Source organism: Prinia subflava, chromosome 26 (assembly GCF_021018805.1).
Source record: "Prinia subflava isolate CZ2003 ecotype Zambia chromosome 26, Cam_Psub_1.2, whole genome shotgun sequence".
Lineage (NCBI taxonomy): Eukaryota > Metazoa > Chordata > Aves > Passeriformes > Cisticolidae > Prinia > Prinia subflava.
The window spans coordinates 4,279,970-4,303,850 of record NC_086272.1 but is presented as its reverse complement, the minus strand read 5'-3'; the positions used below and the strand labels follow the sequence as shown (position 1 = coordinate 4,303,850).

At 56.2% G+C, this 23,881-nt stretch overlaps 1 protein-coding gene, 2 non-coding genes and 1 pseudogene across 4 annotated transcripts in view; 2 read left to right on the top strand and 2 right to left on the bottom strand.

Moving 5' to 3' along the window:
* Positions 1 to 23,881, top strand: part of LOC134562044 (zinc finger protein 239-like) — a 59,671-nt gene that overhangs the window by 24,847 nt on the left and 10,943 nt on the right. The window lies entirely within an intron of this gene.
* LOC134562248 (small nucleolar RNA SNORD45) lies at positions 6,746 to 6,829 on the bottom strand. The gene has a single exon (XR_010083118.1). It is a non-coding gene; the product is annotated as a small nucleolar RNA SNORD45 (small nucleolar RNA).
* Positions 16,777 to 16,860, top strand: LOC134562247 (small nucleolar RNA SNORD45). Its single transcript, XR_010083117.1, has one exon. It is a non-coding gene; the product is annotated as a small nucleolar RNA SNORD45 (small nucleolar RNA).
* Positions 17,251 to 23,089, bottom strand: LOC134562106 (nicotinate-nucleotide pyrophosphorylase [carboxylating]-like; annotated as a pseudogene).

The window sequence follows — 23,881 nt, the reverse complement described above, 5'->3', positions numbered from 1 at the left end:
GATGCTTCATATGTGTAACAACTTGTTAGGCCTTCTCATGGATGTACAAAACAGAATGCTATTCATAAGGTAGAACAAAAGGTAAACTAGATGCCAATTAACGTGGACCAATGAACAATCATGTATATGTATATGTATATGTATATGTATATGTATATGTATATGTATATGTATATGTATATGTATATGTATATGTATATGTATATGTACTTTTAGCCAATCACCAACTGTTTAGCTGTGCTTGCTTTCCTCTCTGTAACCTGATAAATAAGAGTATACTGGAAATAAAAGTGAGTTTAGAGATCAAACCTAATCATATTGATGTCTGTTTGATGCTCTGCTCCTTTCTCACAACAAGCACCAGGGATCCATTCTGCTCCCCCAGCTTTGTTTACCTCCCCCAGGGTCTGGGATAAGACCCGGACAATTGTCCCACCTTGATCTTATCTTCGGGTGCTCCATTCTGTGCTTGTCTCATGGCAAAGTCCTCCTGTGGTGACAGTGTTTGGGACGGACAACTGCTGCTCCTCAATCCCAACCCCAGTGGAGCCTCCCCAGCCCCCAGGATGTCCTCCCTGGGTGTCCCCAAGGTGTCCCCTAAGTGTTCCAGCCCGGTGATCCCCTGGTGACCCCCCAGCCCCTCTCCATGCAGGTCCCAGAGCACAACGAGCTCTTTGAGGCTCTGTACTGTGACATCTTTGGGGCTCCAGTGCCGATGGCGCTGTCAGTGCTGGTGCCCATGGAGATGTGAAATGCCCTCAACAAGTAGTGGGGGTGGCCTTCATCGTCACCATTATCTTCATCACCACAACCACCCACACCATCAACCTCACCCCACCATCATCATCTTCATCACCCACACCTCCATCATCATCACCCAATACCATCAACCTCCATCCTCACCATCACAGCACTAACAGCACCATCATCAATGTCATCTTCTTCATCACCTTCATCTTCATCACCCATACCATTGACATCATCACCATGACACTACTGACACTATTGTCACCATCATCGTCATCATCATCTTTATCACCACGTACCTCATCTTCCTCACTCATGCCATCATCCACACTGTATTGAACTCCATCACCAATATCCTCATCATCCAACACCGCTGACACCATCACCATGGCACCAGTAACACCATCATCACCCTTAGCATCTTCATCACCCACATCATCATCTTCATCAGTGACACCTCTGTCTTCATCACCCACACCTTCACTTTCATCCTCAATACCATCATCGGCATCATCTTTGTCATCACCATCTTCATCACCCACACCATCATCTTCACCAGCAACCCCAATCAACACCAACAAACATGTCGCCTTCAGTTAGAAGGAGAGGCGACCTGGTTTCAAAGGACAGCACGGTGGCTGAGCCTCACCCCAGCCGCTCGGGCCATAGAAAAATGCTGACACCAATATGGTGGATGGTCAAAATGGCGATTGATTAGTTTGTATCTTGGAGTTAAATACTCGAAGGGGTTTCACTACGTCACAAAGGGACAGTGGGTCTAGTTAGAGTTAGTAAGGGAATGGAAAACTACCGAAGTTAGGAGGAGTTGCATACCTCAGAAGGGCTTTTTTGCTTATCTCTGTGGATAAGGGGGAGGAAGAGTCCCAGCTGCCTTTCCTTTACATTCCGAAATCTTTCGCGGCGCCTGTCCTTGTCTACCACACAAACACCATCATCATTACACACCACCATGGACACCGTTACCACCACACCACCCACACCTTCATCTTCATCACCCACACCTTCATCGTCATCACTACCAGCATCATCACCAGTCAACTCCAACACAACCAATACCTTCACCATGACATTGAGAACATCATCACCACCATCATTATCACCTAGGGGTTTAATATCTCCTTTTTTTTCTATTGCTAGAGCTGGGATTAATTGCTTGAGAGACACAATTTGTGTTTGGACTCAGATGTTTATTAATTCTTATCTTTAGTACAGTCTTGCAAGTTGTGAATTCTAGCTAACAAGTGAAAAGTGGCTCTGTCTCTAACTCTTTCCAAGGTCTTTTAAGCACAAATTGTCCAGTTATGAAATGACACCTAGACTATTTTTACTTTTCACCCAATAACCAAACACCTGTAGTCCACAATGTGGATTTTCTTACACAATTACAATATACCACCCAAACCCATGAAGAAGAAGCTGAAAGAACTTAGCCTACGCCCTAAATCCTCCATCTTGCTCTCTCTATATTACTATATACTTTAACCTTATAATCCAAGTTTTCCACCCTGTGACATCACACACTTCTATTCAAACTGCACACCCATAATCCCAGTGCTATCACTCGATTTTGGAAGCCTTTTCCATGGCCTCAGGTCAAATGTAGTGCTTGCCTGAGAGTCAGGCCCTGTTAGCACAGAAAGCCTAAAATTCTCAGTTTCCAGGCTTCCATCACTGTCACCATCATCACCACTATCATCCACACCTTGGTCTTCATCATCAACACCACACTGAACTCCATCACCTCCATTACCATCACCCAACACCACCGACACCATCACCATCTTCAGCAACAGCATCACCAATTCATCACTGAACACCATCATCATCATCACCACCATCACCACCCAATGCCATCATCATCATCACCCAACCATCACCATCATCACCATCACCACCATGCCCTCCATGATGTCCCCGTGTCCCTTTTATGTGTCCCCCCATGTCCTCCTCCATGGCAACCCATCCCCTCCCCCACCTTCCATCCCCTGTCCATGTCCCACCATGTGCCCCACCCCCATGGTGACCCCCAGATGTCCCTGATGGACCCCTCAGGCTCTTGAAGAACCAATCCCTTACCCAAATGTCTCCCACCATGTCCCCCTGTGTCTTCGTGGTGTCCCTCATCCCCCTGTCCCTGCCAGGGTGACTCCTTCATGGCTCAAGGTCCCTCCCAGCCTGTTGGAGAACCAGACGCTGCCCTGGGTAAACATCTGCCTGATGGGCTCCATCCATCCTCTGTTCCCACCATGTCCCCCCCAATGCCTCTCCCCACAATGACCTCCCAATCTCTCCCCCCATGGTGATCCCCCAATGTCCCCATGTCCCCCACAGCCTGCCAGAGAACCAGCTGCTGGCCTGGATGCCACCCTGGGTGAACATCTGCCTGAGGGGAAGGAGCCAAGCCCCTGGATTGTGGGGTGTAGGTGAGGATCCCCAAGATGGGGTTGGCAGGAACCCCAGTTTGGCAGGAGATGGGTGCAGGGACCCTTGAATCAGTGGGTTCAGGGTCGTGGGTGTGACAACCCCAATTTTGGGGGTGTTGAAGAGGGGGAACATGAGGTTTGGAGGAAATGGGGGGGGGTATTGGTGCAATGGGCCTCCATTTTGAGGGAAGGGATGGTTTGGGGTACCCTGAATTTCAAGGGTGGTGAAGAAGCACCAATATTTGAGGGGAGTACAAATTTTGGGACAGACTTGAGGATTGGGGCATTCTGGGGTTGGACTGATGTGAGAGGACCCCTGGACTGGGGAGACAGTGAGGTCCCAGTTTGGGGGGAAATCCCAGAATTGTGGGGGATCGTAGGTGGGGGTACACCAAGTTTGGGGTCAGTGGACACCCTTGAATTGGGGGAATCTGGGGAGAGGACCCCACTTGGTGGGGATCAGTGCTGGGTGTGATGTGAAACCCTAATTTTACGTCAATGACTGGGGGCAAGTCCCAATTTTCCCCACCCCATCTTCGGTCTGAGGGATTGGGCATCGCTCTGAGGTCCCCCTGACCCCCCTCTCTTCCCCAGATGATTTTGGGGGTGAGCTGGGCCGGGGGCTTCACCCGCTGGTTGGGGGTCGAGTGCTCGAGTGCAGATGAGGCTCTGGCAGCTGCAGGGGCAGGGGCTGACATCGTCCTGCTGGACAACCTGGCCCCCCACATGAGCCCCAAAATCGGAGGGGGGCCAAAACTGGTGGGACCCCAAATGTGGGCTGAACCCCAAAAATGGGGACTGGGTTTTGAAAATGGAAGATAGACCAGTAAAATGGGGGGGGGAGACCTTCAGAATGTGGGGGGTAAGCACACAGATCCAGGATCTGCCCAGCCCCCCAGGAGACCCTAAAATCAAGGGTGTGGCAAAAATGAGGGACTCTCATGTGTGAGGCTGCACCACTAAACTGGAGGGAATCTGCTGTAAATGTGGAGCAGCCTTAAAGGTAAGGCAGAGAACTCAATCTATGGGGGAGTCAAAGTGTTGGAAAACCCCAATTTTGGGGGCATTTTTGGTGGGGGGACAGCAATTTTGGGAAACGGTGTGTGGGAAATGCCTGGATTGGAGCAATTGGGTGGGGGAACTGAAGCTTTAGGGGAGTTTGGGTTGAAAGGATTCTGATTTGGAGCATTTATGGAGAATTTGCACCCTGGATTAGAGAGTGCAAGGTGGAAAGAACCCAATTTTGATGGTCAGTGGGTTGGAGAACTGAAATTTGGAGCTGTTCCTGGTGCTCAGGCCTTTTTGTAGGTCTTTTGTAGTCTCCATTGGGCAGATTTTGGGAGTTTTCTGGTTTAGGGGACTCAATTTTGCAGAGACAACTGATACCAGGTGGCACCAATTCCTAAGAGGCCAAAACACCCCAAGGACCCCAAAGCTCCACCTGGGCTCCCTCCAACCCCCTCCCCACCTAAGGGAGAGCCCAAAACCCACCCTGGAGTCCCTCTGCACCCCTTTTCTCTCTGTATCCCCAAATAAACCCCTCCCCTACACATTCCCCCAGTTTGATTGGGGTGTCACCCCCAAAATCCACCAGCCAGTGCAAAACCAGCCACTTCAGAACCAACTAAACGGGGGGTCATGGTCACTGCCCCACTGACCCCCGACTCCAAACCAGCGTCAGTCCTGCTGCTCAGCACTGGGATCGGCCTCTTGCAGACACCCCCAGCTCCTCCCTGAGAAACTGCAATGAAAAATAGGAAATGCCTCGGGTTGGGGTGGAAAGTGGCAGCCAAGGAATGAACCCTCAGGTGCAACAAGAGTTCAGGGGTGCCAACCCTGGTCTGAGGATCCCAAAGTCCAGTCTGAGAGGCCCAAACCCCAGCTGGGGGGGCCAAGATCTGAGCTGGAGCACCTCAAACCCTGGGATGGCATCAGAGTGTCCAGGACAGGCCAGGGCACATTTTGGGTTTGCCAGCCCATCCCGGGGAAAGGCAGAGCTGAAATTGCAGAGCCACGGGCTGAAAGGCAAAGAGGAGCAGCTGGCAAGGGCCAGGGAGGAGGCGTGGCAGGAGCTGGAGCTGCAGGAGAAGGAGCCACGCGGCTCCTGGGGCAGCAGGAGGAGGAGATGCCAAGGGTGCCCAAGGGCACTGGAGCAGCTGCACTGCAATTCCCACCTGCAGCAGGCAGGCAGTACAGCTGGGGCTCCACAGCCCTTCCAAATCCTCATCCTGGCCCAAGACGGGGACAACGAGAGCCCAAAGGAGCAGCGCTGGCCCTGACCCCCCTTCCCAGTGGCTCTTGCACAGTGCTGATCCCATGGCATGGCCATTGGCAGATCCCATGGAACAGGATCCAGGAAAGAGCAGCTCCACCTGCTTCCCTCAGCCCCTGCACTTGATGCTCTGGTGCCAGGGCCCAGCTTCCCCATGGAATGGCCAAGCTGTTTCCCCCCTGGAAGGCTCCTGCTGCTCTCCTGCACCATCAGCCCTTTGCCAAGAGCCCTCCCAGCTTTCTGGCACAGCCACACAAGCTCCTGCTCCCCATTTCTCACTGGGGGCTCCTTCCCCAAGCCCCTTCTGCTTTCCTGCTGTCTCCAGCACAAGCCAGGGCACTCCAGAGCCCCTGAGGGTGGAGGTGGATCCCAGAGCACCCCAGGGTGCAGATGGAGCACACAGGAAGAACAAATCCCCAAAATGAGGGGGGCCTGACTGCAAGGGAAAGCTTCCCAGGGGTGCAGGGTGGATCCAAGAGCTGCCAGGATCAGAGGGATTTGAGCGATGGCACAACTACTGATAGGAGCAAGAGCAATACCCAGTTCTGCCCTGGGGACTCATCTGGCAGCTCCCCAGCAGTGGGTGACACCCTGTGCTGTGCATTCCCAGCTCCCCAGCAGTGGGTGACACCCTGTGCTGTGCATTCCCAGCTCCCCAGCAGTGGGTGACACCCTGTGCTGTGCATTCCCAGCTCCCTAGGAAGCTGCAGACAAGGTTTATGGGGAAGCCACTTCTGTTGGGTCATGGGGTGCAGTAGGGATGCCCCGGCTTTCCAAATGCCTGAGAGGAGCCTGGCAGCAGCTGGATCCAAGGGCAGCCTCAGGCAGGATCAGGCGCTGTGTCTGGATCCCAGCTCTGGGCTGCTGGAATGTCCTGGGTTGAAGCGCAGACCTGCGAGAAGCACAAAACATTGCAGGCTCAGGGCCAGGCTGAGCAGAGGTGCAGTTCCCTCCTGCACACTCACTGCCACCTGCAGCTGCAGCAGCCCCTCTGCACACGGGGAACCTGCCCAGCTCTGCAGCACACGGGGCTCAGGGACAGCCCCGAGCCAACATTCCCACATGCACCTGGCCACCAACTCCCAAAGCAGGCAACTGGGGCCACCTGAGAGCCCCTCGTGGCCACAAACCCTACGCCTCGGCCACAGCTGCACCTGCCCCGTCTTGCAATGGGGCACAGCCCAACCGGGGACCCCTCTCCTCCAGCCGCCTCAAACTCGGCCATGGGGACTCGATCCCACCCTTGGGAAAAGCTCCACTGCCGCAAGGATCAGCGGCTTGCCGGGCCTCAGAGTAATTCTAGAGCTAAAGCGGTGAGAGACATCAGCTGGGCTCAGATAATACATGCCAGCGCTCATCCCGGGCCCGGCAAGCGCCTCCTCCTCCTCCTCGTGCCCGTCCCCGTCCGGCGCGGCGCTCCCAGCCCCGAGCCGCTGTTCCCAGCGCGGTTCGCTCCCTCCGGCTGCAGCTGGGCCCCGGGGCGCAGCCCTTGGCACGGCGCTGGAGCCAGCGGGACAAAACCCCCCCGGGGCCGCCCCGGCACGGCCCTTCCCGCGGCCCCGGCTCGGCGGCACCGCCATCGGCCTGAGCGGCCTCCCTGGGCCGCCCGGCCCGGCCCGGCCGCTCCGCCCTGGGCCGCGCCGTTCCGGCCTGGCCGCGCTCGGGGCAGCGCCTGCGGCACCGCGCCCTTGGAGCGGCCCCTGCCACAGCCCCGGCACCGCCACCCTCGGGGGCTCTGCCCGGGGGGCTCCGTGCCCGGGGGACTCCGTGCCCGCGGCTCCCGCCGCTCCTCGCCCGGGGCCCCTGCCGGCAACGAGACGCCCCGCGACCCTCCCGGGATCCCCTCCTGTCCCCGGGCTCCCCTCCTGTCCCCGGGCTCCCCTCCTGTCCCCGGGCTCCCCTCCTGTCCCCGGGCTCCCGTCCTGTCCCCGGGATCCCCACCCGTCCCCGGGATCCCCACCTGTCCCCGGGATCCCCACCCGTCCCCGGGATCCCCACCTGGCCCCGGGCCCGTCCCGCACCACGCGGCCGCTCCCGCCGCCGGTTCCGCTCCCAGGGCCATCCTCCCGCAGGAGGAGCTGCCGCCGGGATCCGCCCGCCTCCGCCTCCGCCTCCCTCCTCCCCAGCCCGTCCCATCGCTCCTCCCTCGCCCTCCATCCCTGCAGGGTGGCCCCTTCCACAGCCCCGCCATCGGCACCTGCGGGGGCCGTGCCCGCTGGGGCCGTACCCGAGCGCTCCGGGAAATGTTTCCTTCTCAGCTTTTTCTCAGCCCTGCAGCTCTCCAGGCACGCGGGAAGGATCCCCTTGGGGCAGCACCAGGGCTTTTCCACCTGCCTCTCTCACCTCACCCTGGTCTCCCTGCTGTCCCCAAACCATTGGAAAAAGTTTTCCAACCCTCTCTTTGCGATATTAAAGGCAGGCCTAGCTTTGTTTTGGCGCTGGGATCACACAGCCCCAGCTATTTCACACACCAGCTCCTCTCTGTGTCACTAATACAAATCTATCCCTTTTCCCACACTCATACGGATTTGCTGAACCTTCCCAAAACTTCATGTACATATTTAATGACTTCTGAGAACTCATTTACATCAGAAGAAGGGATCTCCCAAGGGTCTCTGGGGGTTGTTGGGGAACATCCCATTCGTCAAATGATCCTGTTATGGTCATGAGCCTCCTAAACCCACTTTGTCCCCTTTGAAGGCGTCCCAGCTCCGGGATGTTGCCATGACACACCTTTGCCCCAGCACTGCTCAGAGCCCAGGCTATATTTTCATGGCTCAGACACCACTTACACAACGAGATGGCTGAAGGCAGAAGGGAGCAGTGGCTGGGAAAGTTCAGGGAATTCACAGCTCTAAACACTGTCAGCATTTCAGATGTTCCCAGCGTTTGTTGAAGATTGCCCCAGCTCTGTGCTGGTTTTCTCCCTGGAGCCCCAGCGTCGGTGGCCAACATGCCTGGATGTGGGTCAGCTCCGTGCCTGGCGGTGCCTCCAGCACTGAGCGCCCTCAGGGGCAGCCTGAGGAGCTGGGAATGCCAGGCCAGGTGGGAGAAGCTGATGCTGCCCGGTGTGTGCACAGGAATGAGGCCGTGTCTCCTTGCAGGGCATTTGCAGGGCAAGGCCCAGCTCAGCCCACACTGCCATGCCCAAACCCAGCCCATTTCCTGCACGCTTTTCCACAGGATCAGTTCATTCCCGTTCCCATTGCCCCATCCTTCTCCTTTCCTCCCAGCACATAAATAGCCTCCCTCACACACCGTCATTACCACGGACCCGTAACAAGGAATTCTGGCTGAAGGCATGAGAAATAAGGATTCACTTTAGTCTTTCTTGAGATCTGGCTGTTGGAAGGCTCCAAACCTACAGTGTTTCCTGTGGATCTTGGGAACTGGGGCCCTGGAGCCTAAGTGCCACAGCCAGCTGGGCCCTTCCACAGGAGGAAAAGTCAGGGGTTTTTTAAGTTCCCTGAGGCTGATCCAGTTGCCATCACCCAAGCCCCAGGAATAAACAAAGCGAGTGGATCAGTGCCATTAAAAACATGGAAACAGCCCAAATCCAACTATCAGGTTTGCTCATCCAGGTTTGCTGGGGAAGGGTTTTGTCTCCTTTGCTGCTGAAAGCCAAAGGGAGATTTGGAAAGAGCGCTAAGATCCCTGTGGGGTTTAGGGATGTTTGGGATGATCAGTCAGTGGGATGAGCTCAGGGCATGGATGGGGTCCCAGAGCCTGTGCTGGGTCAGGCACAAGAACAGGAGTTGGATGGAAAAGGGGTTTTCCCATGTTCTTCTGATGGAGAAATGCAGCACAATCCCTTTCCCTGGAATAGCAGGCCTGGAGCTGGTGCATCCCTCAGGCCTTGTACCTGCCCAGGTGCTCACGGGCAATGATCACTCGCTGGATCTGTGCTGTGCCCTCCTAGATCTGCAGGGAAAACCAGAGACAGGTGAGCCAGCAGCTGAGAAAGGTGTTTGACAAGAGTCTGCACACCTGTGACCCCTTTCTGTGCCAAGCCAGGGGGCAGGAAGAGGCAAAACCTGGAAAAATTAGTTTGACAATGACCCATAAGAGGCAATAAGCACATCCAGGTGTGTGTTCAGTGCAGGAGGGCAGAGTCCAGGGCGGCTCCAGGACAGCAGAATTTGGGGATTTTAGTATGTCAGCTCCCACTCCTGCCTGAAGCTGGTTTGGCAAATCATTCGCATAGCTGCAAATCCACTTTCTCTGAAGTCACAAAATCAGGATAATATTCCCTGTGGTCAATATGGTGCATTAATTCTTGTTCTTATGGATTATAGTCTGTTAAATCATAAATACAAACTGTAAATATGTTATGTGGAATGTAACCTTAGTTCCAGCCAGTCACGGAATTGAAAAATTCCGCGGCAGGCAACTCCCAGAAACCACCATTTAGGAGGAGACAATGAAATGTTGGGAACCCAGGGCACCGTCATTGGCATCAGAAAGGAGGAACATTAAAATAAGCAATCAGTTCTTCCTCTAGAGGCAGCAGAGTCATCAGAGCTCCACCATCTCGCTGATCACTGGAGGAGAACATCTGTCCATTCAAAATTTCGGCTCCCATTCCCTCACAGGAGGACCCAAATTGACACTTCTCCCTCCCATAGGAGACCCCATTAGCAGACCAGTGACACCGATAAATTCGAATAACTATTCCAGGGAAACAAAGAACTGTGGGGAAATTTTATGCCAGGGGCAAAATAAAGTGTATAAAACCTGGACCCCAGACGGGGCCAATTCGTGAACACTGGGGGACTGCAGTGCGACAGAGGCTGCTTTCCGTTCACCCTTTGACGATCCCGGGTTATCGTCACCGTAACTCCGCTTGTTGGTTTTACCGAAATTCTGTAATTTGACTTTTAAAATATATCAAATTATATTCCAATTGGCACAGTTAATTGGCATTTATATGATACGATAGGATATGATGATATGATATATGTTATATTACATTACATTGTGTTATGTTATATATTACATTACATTATGTTATATATCATATATCATTATCATATCATATCTTATATCAACAAAGGAATAAAAAGAGGTATAATTTGCATCATATTTTAAAAGTATGATAATAATAACATGCTAATACATAAATGCAGAACCCAATGTTATTTTTATAAAATAATGTCATTTTTAACAGGTGGAAGTGGGGAGCACTGGGCACTGCGGGTCTGCCCAGCAGCTGTGGAGCCCGAGCCAGAGGAATTTCCTGTTTCTTTTCCTCTCTGACACTTCTTTCTTAATTCTCTACCTCACGTGTATTGTTCAGTGTGAGAAATGAAGCACAGTCCTCTGAAAATTTTTAAGAAATTTAATAAAGGATAATAAGGGATAAAACAGAAAGCAAAAGACACAGGGGCCTGGCAAAGCCACTACACACCCAATGCTTCAGTCTGCAGTCTTTTATACCGTTGCAGATGTATTATTTCCTCAAATGATTGAGCAGATTTAGTTTGAGCTGGTTAACCACAATCTTAATTCAGATTTTCTGCAGCCTTGCACACTTCAAGAGTTGAACACATTGGAGGTCTAGGGTCGTCCTCTAATGCCACTTTAAGAGGTTTTGCTATTTCTGCTTTTATGCTCTTCTGCTCTCCGTTTATGCTATCTTGGACATATATATTGCAATAATAATCATATCTTAAAATACATCTTTTGCAAGCTGAATTACATCTTGTGAAAGCCTCTCTTCCCTTTTTACTCTGCTCAAAGCGTTTACAAATTTTATCCTACGTCAAAGCGGTTAAAAACTTACCATAACTATTTACAAGCAATTACAATTTTATAATTAAAGCATATAAATTATAGTGAAATCCAACTACTAAAAGATTGTTTAGAACATTCAAGAAAATAAATCTTAAATAAAATCCATAGGTTTGGGTGCTGTGGTCTCATTTGCACCTCACTGGGGTAGAGGCGTCCCTTCCTCCTGCCACTGCAGCCCACGGCCAGGGGCCCTTCCCACTGCAATGGTTCTGGGATTCTGTCAGGGACTCACTTTCCTTTTCTTCTTCCCTCTGCTTGGAGCTGGCAATGGGCTGGAAAATGTCCAGCAAACCAACCTTTGCTGTCTGCTTTGTCAGCCTACACAGCTTCAGGACCTTGTCACCTGCCCCTTGGGCACAGCTGCCCTGGGCAGCAGGGCAGAACCGGCACCCTGGGAGCCTTGGGAATTCCCCTCTGGGATCCACGGCACACGCTGGGATGATCTGGAATTTCAGTTTCATGACACAGCACCCCATGCCCCTCCCAAGAGCCCTGAGTTCACTCAAACCCACCATGCCCCACATTCCCTGGAAGTTCACCCCATGTCCCCACCCATGTCCATGTGCCCTGATGTCCCCACCCATGCCCGTATCCCCACCATGCCCCCATTCTTGGCTCTCCATGTCCCCACTCGTGTCCATGTCACTCCCATGTCTCCATCCATGTCCATGTCGCCATCCATGGCCACATCTCCTTGGGGTCCTGTTGCATCCAGGTGCCTACAGGTGGCCAGGAAGATGTGCAGACCACCAGCCAGCTCTCTTCCTTTCTTGGTTTGACAGACAGGAATCTGATAGGGAAGGGCAGGACCTCGCCAGGGGTGGAGAATTCAAATCCCCTCCCTCCAAATTATGATGATGTAGAAAATTAGGGGGACTTTCAGGCAGAAGGATGGGGCCAGGAAGAACAGTTCTTCACTGGTATGTATGACAAAGCAAACAAACAACAACTACAGCATCAATAATAAACAGAACCAGGAACCTCGAGGCCTTTCTTTCACAAAGCCTGGGACAGTTTGATCCCGGTGGCCCTGAGGGACTCTGAGAGGCCAAGCTGGAATGGTGGAAAGCCCTGGGATGGTGGATGAGCTCAGAAGCTCTGTGCTGGTAGCTGGAGCGGCAGAAATGTCCCGGCAGGGCAGGGCTACAGAGTAGCAGAAAGCCTCAAAGCAGCCCCGAATAGGCCGCGATGCTGAGACGGCGAGCCCAGCAGGGCAGGGGGAGGCGAGCTCAGAATCCCTGGGCACACGAGCACATGAGCAGATGATGGCAATTTCCCAGGGCAAGATGCAGTTGATGACCGTGAGCTCTTCCCGCAGAGAGCACCAGCCCGACCGGCCTCTCTCCCATGCTGAGAGCAAGAGCGAGCAGCTGCCCGCAGCTCTGTCCTTTACCTCTCCCAAAACTCCACTTATCTCCCCACTCTGAGGGAAACTCCCAGAGACTCAAAAACAACAGGTGTAGCCCGGTGCTGCCATCTCCTTTAGACACTTCTTTCTTTAAATCAAGAACACAGTCATTAGTCTTCTAGCAACTTATGGAAAAAAATACTATAAGTAAAAAAGAAACAAATGTAATCCCCAGCACTTCTCAACATGGATCACCAGGACCATGGATCTCCAAGGCTCTGCCCAACCCAGCTCACTGGGGATCATCCAATGGGCTCCTCCAACGGGGGATGGAGTTGGAGCAGCGCACAAAGCTCTTCCCGCACGCGGGGCACTTGCAGGGCTTCCCTTCCTGGTGCCTCCATTGCTATTGGGTCATGGCACAGCTCTGGGAGAAGCTCTTCCCACACTCAGGACACTGTTAGGGCCTCTCTCCGCTGTGCATCTGCCGGTGGACAAGCAGTTTGGAGTGCTGGATGAAGCTCTTCCCACATTCTGAGCACGCGTAGGGGCATTCCCCAGTGTGCACTGTCTGCTGCATGATCAGGCCAGAGCTGTCATGGAAGCTCATCACACACTCTCCACACACACAGGGTCACTACCCAGTGTGGATCATCTGATGGCCTTTAAGGTGAAAGCTCTTCACTAAGCGTTTCCCACATTCTCCACATTTATAGGGCCATTAACAGTGTGGATCTTCTTGTGCTTCTTTAAATTGGAGTTGTCAGTGAACCTCTTCCCATACTCCCCACACTCATAGGGCCGTTCCCCAGTGTGGATCTTCTGGTGTTGGAGCAGCCTGGACTTTGTGTAGAAACTCTTCCCACATTCCGAGCACTGGTGCAGCTTCTTGCCATTGTGAAGCTGTTCATACACCACCAGCTCAGAGCTCTGGCCACATCTCTGGCTGCCTTCCTGGCACAGGGTGGGTCCTTCCTCCTCGGAGCACCCTGGCATGGGTTTGGAGCCTCTCCTCGGGCGGGATGTCCACGGCTTTTCCTCCCTGTTGCATTCCTGTGCCATGGGGCCGCTCAAAACAGCTTCTTCCACGAGGTTCTGCTGAGGGGATTTGTCCTCCCTGGTCTCCTTGTCTGGGGGAGGAAGGACAAGGACAGGATGGGATTTGACTCTGTGCCAGAGGGGAGGCCAAGGAGATCCCCCCAGTGCATCCCCGGCAGGACGGCGTCGGCAGCGGGGTTGTCCTGCAGCCGGGGCCAGGCTGGGCTGGGAGATGGAGCAGGAGAGAGGGGCAAAGGGGCACTAACTTCCTCCTCACCTGCCTGGGGGTCCCGTGACAACTTCCTCCTCCTCACAGCCTCCTCTTCGTCCATCTGGCCAAGGTTTGGCAATGGGAATTCCTGGTTTCGGGGAAAGACATTCTGTGAGTGCATTGGCTTTGATGATCCTGCTGTCCAAGTCCATTTCCAGAAGTCACCGCCTGTCTGGTGTCCATAAATTGTCCATAAATCAAGAAGGAGTCCAAAAACACTCTCCCAGGGCTTCCCTGTTTCCAATGTCCTTCCTTTGGGGTTATGGGGGTCCCTCTTCTCAGAGCTGCTGGGGGGCCCGTGGGTCCTGGGGATCCCCCCTCTCCCGCCTCCTGCTTCGGCTCGGTCAGGGTGTTTTGGGGCTCCCAGGGCTCATCCTGCCCTGCTTCTGACTCGGCTCCCAGCTGTCCCAGGGTCCCCTTCCTCAGCATTCCCCCACTCCAGCCACTCAGCGCTTCTTCCCCCACTCCCCGACAACACTTTCATGCTCGGGGGGCCCCAGCTCCAGGCCTGCTATTCCAGGGAAAGGGATTGTGTTGCATTTCTCCATCAGAAGAACATGGGAAAACCCCTTTTCCATCCAACTCCTGTTCTTGTGCCTGACCCAGCACAGGCTCTGGGACCTCATCCATGCCCTGAGCTCATCCCACTGACTGATCATCCCAAACATCCCTAAACCCCACAGGGATCTTAGCGCTCTTTCCAAACCTCCCTTTGGCTTTCAGCAGCAAAGGAGACAAAACCCTTCCCCAGCAAACCTGGATGAGCAAACCTGATAGTTGGATTTGGGCTGTTTCCATGTTTTTAATGGCACTGATCCACTCGCTTTGATTATTCCTGGGGCTTAGGTGATGGCAACTGGATCAGCCTCAGGGAACTTAAAAAACCCCTGACTTTTCCTCCTGTGGAAGGGCCCAGCTGGCTGTGGGTCCAGGGCCCCAGTTCCCAAGATCCACAGGAAACACTGTAGGTTTGGAGCCTTCCAACAGCCAGATCTCAAGAAAAACTAAAACGAATCCTTATTTCTCATGCCTCGAGCCAGAATTCCTTGTTACGGGTCCGTGGTAATGACAGTGTGTGAGGGAGGCTATTTATGTGCTGGGAGGAAAGGAGAAGGATGGGGCAATGGGAACGGGAATGAACTGATCCTGTGGAAAAGCATGCAGGAAATGGGCTGGGTTTGGGCATGGCAGTGTGGGCTGAGCTGGGCCTTGCCCTGATAGGGGCCAGGGCTGAGATTTGTGCAGCACAGAGGATTTCCCTGGGAAAAGGCTGTCCTGGAGTCCCTGCCAGGGCCCAATAAATGCTGTTGGTGTTGATGCGCTGATCCCACACTCCTCACACGCTCTGCTGGGATCCACTGCCTTGTGCTGGTCCCAGCATGGGACGGGCTTGTGGGTGGGACTGGGGTGGGCTGGGAATGGACAGGGAAGGATGGAATGGGGGTGGAAGTGGATGAGGACTGTGCAGAGAAGCCACGCTACCAAAAGCCAGTGTCCACCAATGAAACAGGAGTCTTGCAACTTGATTCGAATAAAGGGATAGAGTCCACTCAGGGATCTCTCTCGAGGTTTTGGAGGGTGCAGGCTCTTTTTATTCTAAACTCCCCATCGCATGTTGCCCTCTCCCTTTCCCCACTGCCTCAGGTACCAGGAAGGTACAGCCTTCCGAAGCCGCCTACCACATATTCCCCCCTTGAACGTGTGTCACCATCTTCCCCTGAAGTTCAGGAGTTGAGGCTGTCTGGGTTCTTCGGGACCACCAGAAGTTCAGACCGGCTGCAACACACTTTGCGCGGACCCGTTTTTGCTGTAACCCTGCAGTTCAGGAGCTCAAACTGTCTGGGTCAAGCCGCCTGCGTTCTGTAACAAACTTGCCCGGGTGGATGTTCATCCAAACATGAAGACCCATTTAGAAGACATTAACACCCATTTCTATGACAAGAGCCCCACATCTATACTTTCCACATGGAGCCTTTCGTGAATCCTTTAGCGCTCATTTTTCCCATCAGGAGGAAAGCGATCGGGATGGGGATGCAGGCAGTGTGGATGGAGTCGGCTGGGGTGGAGAAGGTGCCATGGGCATGGAGGGGGATGGGGACAGATGCGGATGGATGGGGACGGTGTGTACATGGAGGGCGATAAAGGGGGATGGAGACGGATGGGATGAGGATGAACGAGCAGGAAGGCGGAGGGGAGGTGCTGGAGGTGGGTGGGGAGGAGGGAGGCGGAGGCGGGCGGATCCCGGCGGAACCTCCTCCTGCGGGAGGATGGCCCTGGGAGCGGCACCGGCGGCGGGAGCGGCTGCGTGGTGCGGCACGGGCCCGGGGACAGGTGGGGATCCCGGGGACAGAACGGGATCCCCGGGACAGGTGGGGAGCCCGGAAGGGTCGCGGGGCGTCTCGTTGCCGGCAGGGGCCCCGGGCGGGGAGCGGCGGGAGCCGCGGGCACGGAGCCCCGCGGGCACGGAGCCCCCGGGCACGGAGCCCCCGGGCAGAGCCCCCGAGGGTGGCGGTGCCGGGGCTGTGGCAGGGGCCGCTCCAAGGGCGCGGTGCCGCAGGCGCTGCCCCGAGCGCGGCCAGGCCGGAACGGCGCGGCCCAGGGCGGAGCGGCCGGGCCGGGCCGGGCGGCCCAGGGAGGCCGCTCAGGCCGATGGCGGTGCCGCCGAGCCGGGGCCGCGGGAAGGGCCGTGCCGGGGCGGCCCCGGGGGGGTTTTGTCCCGCTGGCTCCAGCGCCGTGCCAAGGGCTGCGCCCCGGGGCCCAGCTGCAGCCGGAGGGAGCGAACCGCGCTGGGAACAGCGGCTCGGGGCTGGGAGCGCCGCGCCGGACGGGGACGGGCACGAGGAGGAGGAGGAGGCGCTTGCCGGGCCCGGGATGAGCGCTGGCATGTATTATCTGAGCCCAGCTGATGTCTCTCACCGCTTTAGCTCTAGAATTACTCTGAGGCCCGGCAAGCCGCCGATCCCTGCGGCAGTGGAGCTTTTCCCAAGGCTGGGATCGAGTCCCCGTGCCCGAGTTTGAGGCGGCTGGAGGAGAGGGGTCCCCGGTTGGGCTGTGCCCCATTGCAAGACGGGGCAGGTGCAGCTGTGGCTGAGGCGTGGGGTTTGTGGCCACGAGGGGCTCTCAGGTGGCCCCAGTTGCCTGCTTTGGGAGTTGGTGGCCAGGTACATGTGGGAATGTTGGCTCGGGGCTGTCCCTGAGCCCCGTGTGCTGCAGAGCTGGGCAGGTTCCCCGTGTGCAGCGGGGCTGCTGCAGCTGCAGGTGGCAGTGAGTGTGCAGGAGGGAACTGCACCTCTGCTCAGCCTGGCCCTGAGCCTGCAATGTTTTGTGCTTCTCGCAGGTCTGCGCCTCAACCCAGGACATTCCAGCAGCCCAGAGCTGGGATCCAGACACAGCGCCTGATCCTGCCTGGGGCTGCCCTTGGATCCAGCTGCTGCCAGGCTCCTCTCAGGCATTTGGAAAGCCGGGGCATCCCTCCTGCACCCCATGACCCAACAGAAGTGGCTTCCCCATAAACCTTGTCTGCAGCTTCCTAGGGAGCTGGGAATGCACAGCACAGGGTGTCACCCACTACTGGGGAGCTGGGAATGCACAGCACAGGGTGTCACCCACTGCTGGGGAGCTGGGAATGCACAGCACAGGGTGTCACCCACTGCTGGGGAGCTGGGAATGCACAGCACAGGTTGTCACCCACTGCTGGGGAGCTGGGAATGCACAGCACAAGGTGTCACCCACTGCTGGGGAGCTGCCAGATGAGTCCCCAGGGCAGAACTGGGTATTGCTCTTGCTCCTATCACAAGCTGTGCCATCGCTCAAATCCCTCTGATCCTGGCAGCTCTTGGATCCACCGTGCCCCCCTGGGAAGCTTTCCCTTGCAGTCAGGCCCACTTAATTTAAGGAATTTGTGCTTCATGTGCGCTCCATCTGCACCCTGGGGTGCTCTGGGATCCACCTCCACCCTCAGGGGCTCTGGGGTGCCCTGGCTTGTGCTGGGGACAGCAGGAAAGCAGAGGGGGGTTGGGGAAGGAGCCCCCAGTGAGAAATGGGGAGCAGGAGCTTGTGTGGCTGTGCCAGAAAGCTGGGAGGGCTCTTGGCAAAGGGCTGATGGTGCAGGAGAGCAGTAGGAGCCTTCCAGGGGGGAAACAGCTTGGCCATTCCATGGGGAAGCTGGGCCCTGGCACCAGAGCATCAGGTGCAGGGGCTGAGGGAAGCAGGTGGAGCTGCTCTTTCCTGGATCCTGCTCCGTGGGATCTGACAATGGCCATCCCATTTAATCTCAGAAATCACCCAAAAGCAAGGCCCCAGAGGAGATTTAGGTGTAAAATCGTGGATTATTTCAGCAAACACCACTTGCACCTGGAGCAATCCCAAAGGTACCTGTGGGCAGGTGGGCACACACAGGTTTGATGGGAGTGGCTGGAATCACGCCAGGAATTACAGCCTGATTTTGGGATTTACAGCAGCATTTCTCCTCTGATCCCAATTCCCAGTGTTGTGGTGGTACCAGGTGTTCTGCTGGTGGGTCTGGGACCCACAAACTGGGATCTGGGACCTCTAAACTGGGGTTTGTTCCCTCAAATTGGAGTTTTGGGTCCTGGACTCCTAAACTGGGGTCAGGAACCCTCAAACTGTAATCTGGGTTCTTGAAATTGGGTCAGGGATTCTCAAGAAGAGATCTGGTATCCCCAAACTGGGGTCTGCAGACCTCCAGCAGGATCTGGGATCCTCACACTGGGGTCTCAGCTCTCTAAACTGGGACCTGGGCCTCTCAAACTGGGCTCTGCAATCCTCAAACTGGGTCTGACTCCCCCCCCCCCCCCCCCACACCTGGAGTTTGGGCCCCTCAAAGTGGGGTTTGTGATCTTCCAACTGGGTGTGGGACCCACAAACTGAGATCTGGGACACCTCAACTGGGTCTGGGCCCTTTCAACTCTTGTCCCAACTCTGGGCTCATTGCCCAGGTGCCAATTCCCTCCCCAAGCCAAGGGATTTCTACTTTTCATTCCCATTTCCCACGGGGGAGATGGGGGCTTTTTGCAAAAGGCCAATCCAAGTCTTGCCCAGCAGAACTGACCCTGGTTCAGAGTAGGAGGTCAATGGGTCAGTGGTCACAGCCCCGCTTTTGTTGGTTAGAAAGTGGCTGGTTTTGCACTCCATGGTGGATTTTGAGGGTGACACCGTGGGAAAAAAATGGGGGGACATGTGGGGGAAGTGAGGTCGGGGTTTATTTTGGGAGTACAAAGAGAAAAGGAGGATGGGGAGGCCTCAGGGTGGAGTTTTGGGCCCACCTTAGAGGGGGGAGGTGAGTGGGAGGACCCCAGGATGGAGATTCGGGATCCTCAGGGTGGCCTTTGTGGGGTCTCAGGGGGGATTGGAAGGTCCCAGGGTGTATTTTAGGGTCCCAGAGTTGATTTAGGAGGTTCCAAGATAGATTTTTGGGGTCTCAGACGGATTTTGTGGGTGCCAAGGTAGATTTTGGAGTCCCGGGCTGGGTGGAGGTGTCAGGATTTGGCGCCCCCTGGCGGCTGGGAGGACTCAGTGCCACATTTCACGGTCCCCCTCAGCAGGAGGACTTTGGGCTTTGAGGACTGCCAGGGTGGATTTTGGAGTTTCACGGTGAGTTTTGCACTCCCCAGGATGGATTGGGGCATCTCAGGTTGGGTTTGGGGTTCTGGAGTAGGTTTTTGGAGTTCCAGGTTGGATTTTGGGGTCCTAGAGTGGGGTTTTAGGGTCCTGGGATGGATTTTAGGGTTCCAGCACCTGCAGGGCGAAGTCCAGGGGAGGGGCACTGTGGGTCAGACACCCCATGGACACCACGTCGATTTGGGGCCCCAAAAACTGGGAGGGTCTCCAAAATGATCCCCCCGCTGGCCTCCACCGTCACCCAGAGGTGCGCGACCTTGGCCTGCGCCGCCGCCGTGTGCAGGTCCTGGCGGGGGACAGCCTGTGAGCAGGGAGCACTCCCTGCCCAAAATTTGGGGTGCACTGGACAGAAAACCCCCATTAAATGGATGCCACACAGTGCAGAATTCTCCCCCCAAAACTGCTGGTTTCACTGCCCAAATTTGCACAATTTGGGTCCCCCCCACAAGAAACCACCAATTCAGGGATTACTCTACCCACTGATCTCCAAAATTGGGGTGTCCACCCCCAAACCCTCCAAATCAAGGGTTATCCCCCTTAAACCAGAAACCAAATAAAAGCAGGAGTTACCTGCCCAATTGGGGCCCCCACCCATCACTGACCTCCAGAACAACCCCAAATTTGGGCTCTGCAATCCACTGACCACCCAACTTGGGCTCCACCCACACAGAACCTCCCAAAATTGTGGACCCCCACCCAACCACTCCACTCCAGGCATTTTCCCACCCACTGAGCCCCACATTGTGGTCCCTACACCTAAACTCCCCAAGTCAAGGGTTCCCCCACCCAGAAACCTCCAAACTGGGTTTACCCAACCCTCTGAGCCCCCCAAATTGGAATTCCCCCTCATATCTTTGGGACTGTCCCACATTTACAGCAGATTCCCGTTTTCCTGCTGCATCCTCACCCCTGGGTGTCCCCCATTTTTGCCATTCCCCTTTGTTTTTGGGGGCTCTGCTGGGGGGAGCAGAGCCTGGATCTATGTGGTCATCCCCCACTTTTTGGTGTATTCAACCCATTTTACTGCTCTGCCTCCCATTTTCAAGGGTGCAGACCCCCATTTTTGGGGTCCAGCCTCACACCTGGGAGGTTCTCCGATTGTTGGAAGCCCCTTGCCAGATTTTGGGAGTTCACCTGGAGACTGCAGAGGTCAAATATTTAAGGTTAACCCCCGTTTTTTGGGAGATCTGTGCCATATTTTCGGGGTTTATCCCTGTTTTTAGAGTCTAATCCCCCATTTTTGGGGTCTAGCTCACAATTGGGATCCCACCATAATTGGCCCCCCTCCGACTTTGGGGCTCACCGGGGGGGCCAGGTTCTCCAGCAGGATGATGTCAGCCCGTGCAGCTGCCAGAGCCTCATTTGCACTCGAGCACTCCAGCCCAAACCGGCGGGTGAAGCCCCCAGCCAGGTGCACCCCCAAAATCATCTGGGGAAGAGAGGGAGGGTCAGGGGGAACCCCAAAGTGATGCACAGTCCCTCAGACCCAATACGGGGTGGGGAAAAATGGGGGTCCCCATAGCACTGACTCAAAATTGGGGTCCCCCTTCACCCCCAACCAAATTGATCCCCACAAATTGTGGTCTTCCCCCCAGATCCCCCCCATTCAAGGGTGTCCCCTGACCCCAAAATTGCGGTTGCCTGTCCTAGAAACACCCAAATTTAGAGTTATACAACACAGGATCCCCTTTCTGGGGTCATCACCCAATTTCCCATTCCCCTCAATCCCAAACTGGGACTCTCCCAAACATCCCCCCAATCCAGGGGTCCTCCCACATCAGTCCACACCCAGAATACCCCAATCCAAGAATCTGTCCCAAAATTGGTGCCCCCTTCAAATATTGGTGCTTCCCCACCACCCTAGAAATTCGGGGTATCCTAAATCATCACTGCTCCCAAAACGGAGCCCCCTCCACCAAATCTCCCTCAATTTCCTCCAAACCTCATGTTCCCCCCATGCAACACCCCCAAAATTGGGGTTGTCACACCCATCACCCTGAGCCCGTCAATTCAAGGCTCCCCCCACCAATCCCACCCCAAATTGGGCTCCTGGCCCCCCAATCTCCGAGATTCCCCGCCTTGCACCCCACAATCCCGGGGTTCTGCCGCCATTCCCGCCCAAACTCTGGAGTCCCCCACACCCAGAACCCCTCTATTCAAGGGTCCCCCCCATTGTCCCCCAAGTTCGGCGTCCCCACCTGCTCGAGTCCCCCCGCTGCCGCCGCCAGCGCTCGGTGATTGTCCTTGAGCAGGAGGAGTCCCCCCAAACCTCCCCGGTGGGGGTCGGCGCCCACCACCCCCAGCGCCTATTTCTCCGCCAGGCGAAAGCCGGGCATGGTTTTTCGGGTGCCCCTCACCACCCCCGCCCAGCCCTGTGCCCGGGCCACCGCCACGGCCCTGGCGGCCATCGAGGCCACCCCGCTGCAGCGCCCCAAAATATTCAGGGCCACCCTCTCAGCCCCCAGCACCCCCGCGGCCGGACCCTCCACCTCGGCCACCACCGCCCGCCCTGGGGGCAGCGCCGCCCCTTCGAGCACCCTCCGGCTGAGCCGGCACCCCGACAGCCCGAAAACGGCCTCGGCCAAGGGGGCTCCGGCCAGGACGCCCCCCGAGCCGCCCCCGCCCTGGCTGAGCAGCTCCGCTCGGGTCGCGCTGTCCCCCGCGGCCGCCACCGCCAGGGCGCGTCCTCGTCCAGCCGGGAGCGCGCCAGGGAGCGCAGGCGGTGCGGGGGCGGCGCGGGGGCCCAGCCCCGGCCGGGGGGCGCCGAGCGGGCCATGCTCCGGGGGCCTGGGCACAGCGACAGCGGCGCCACTTGGGCTCTGCGGGGGGAACTCTGGGCTGATGGGGAAGGCTCTGCGAGGGCTGCTTGGGGTCCGAGGAGGGTCCCCGAGAGGATGGTGGGGTCCGCGGTGGGGTTTTTCAGGGAGATGTTTGGGTCTGGAGATGATTGGGGGGTCACTGGGGTGCTGAAGGGGAAATTTGGGGTGGTCTTTGGGGGAGTTTAGTGGATACGGGGGTCCTTGTGTGAATTTTGAGGGGATTCTTGGGGGTTTGAGCGTCCTTGAGGGGATACTGAGATGCGGGCAGGATTTTCAGGGGCATATTTGGGTCTGGAGGGGATTTGGGGGTATTTGAGGTGCTAAAGGGGAAATTTCTAGTGGTCTAGAGGGCGTTTGGGGGATATTGGGATCCTTGGGGGAATTTTGGTAGTGGCTCCTTCATAGGATTTTTGGGGGGGATCTTCAGGAGTTTGGAGGGTCCCAGGAGGGCCCTTGAGGAGCTATTGGGGTCCTGGAGAGGGGTTTAAGGGCCGTTTAGGAGGTTCTTGGGTCCTGGGAAGGGGATTTTGGGTGGATCCTGGGGGGAGATCCTCAGAGGGTCCTGGAGAGGGATCTTGGGGTCCTAAGGGGATTTTAGAGAAGAGTTTTGGGTGCAGGGGGGATTTGGGGAGTTCTTGGTGTCCTGGGGTGGATTTGGGAATCCAGGAAGGAGATCAAATGTGGGTCCCGCCCCCCATTGGCACCCCAAATGTGAGTCCCCCAGCCCCCTGCTGCCCCTTCCCCCCAGCTCAGGCCAGTCCAAAGTCCAGTCCGGCCACAGCACCCGCCCCTCCCCCCTGCCCTTTCCGAGACCCCCGGGTGGGGGAGGGGCGCCCCACTGACCAGTCGAGAGTCGAAGGCGACTGAAGCCCAAATTGGGGGTCCGGGGGGGGTTCTTAACTGGGGGGCTGTGGCCCGCCCCTCCCCAGAGCCCGACCCCAGGCTGTGCTTGGCTGCCCCGGGGGTCCCCACCCACCAACACCCTCCAGGTTTGGGGTGGGGGAGGGGAACAATAAATGAGCGTGGGGGGAGCGTTGGGGGACACGTGGGTGGTGCCCCATGGTCGGGGGGCAGTTGACGTGACACCAGATGACATCAGGTGATTCCCCCAACCTGCCCCTCCCTAATTCAGACCCTTCCCCACCCCATCAGTGTCAGGTGGGGTGGTTAGAGTGGCGTTGGGGGGTGACCGATGTACCCATGACATGGGACATTGGGGTGTGATAGGGCAAACAAGGCGGGGGGAGGGGGGGAGGTGGGGTGGTGACAGTGCCGGGGTGTGATGGTGACAGTGTCCAGGGGTGTGGGGGTGACAGTGCCCAGGGGTGTGATGGTGACAGTGCCAGGGGTGTGATGGTGACAGTGCTGGGGTGTGGGGGTGACAGTGCCAGGAGTGTTCCTGTGGGCGGGGCCGGGGCCGAGGGTCAGGACAAGGTTGGGCTGAGGGGAGAAGATGGAGATGAGGGGAAGAGGGGACCAGAGCAGGGGAACACAGGGAGGAGATCAAGG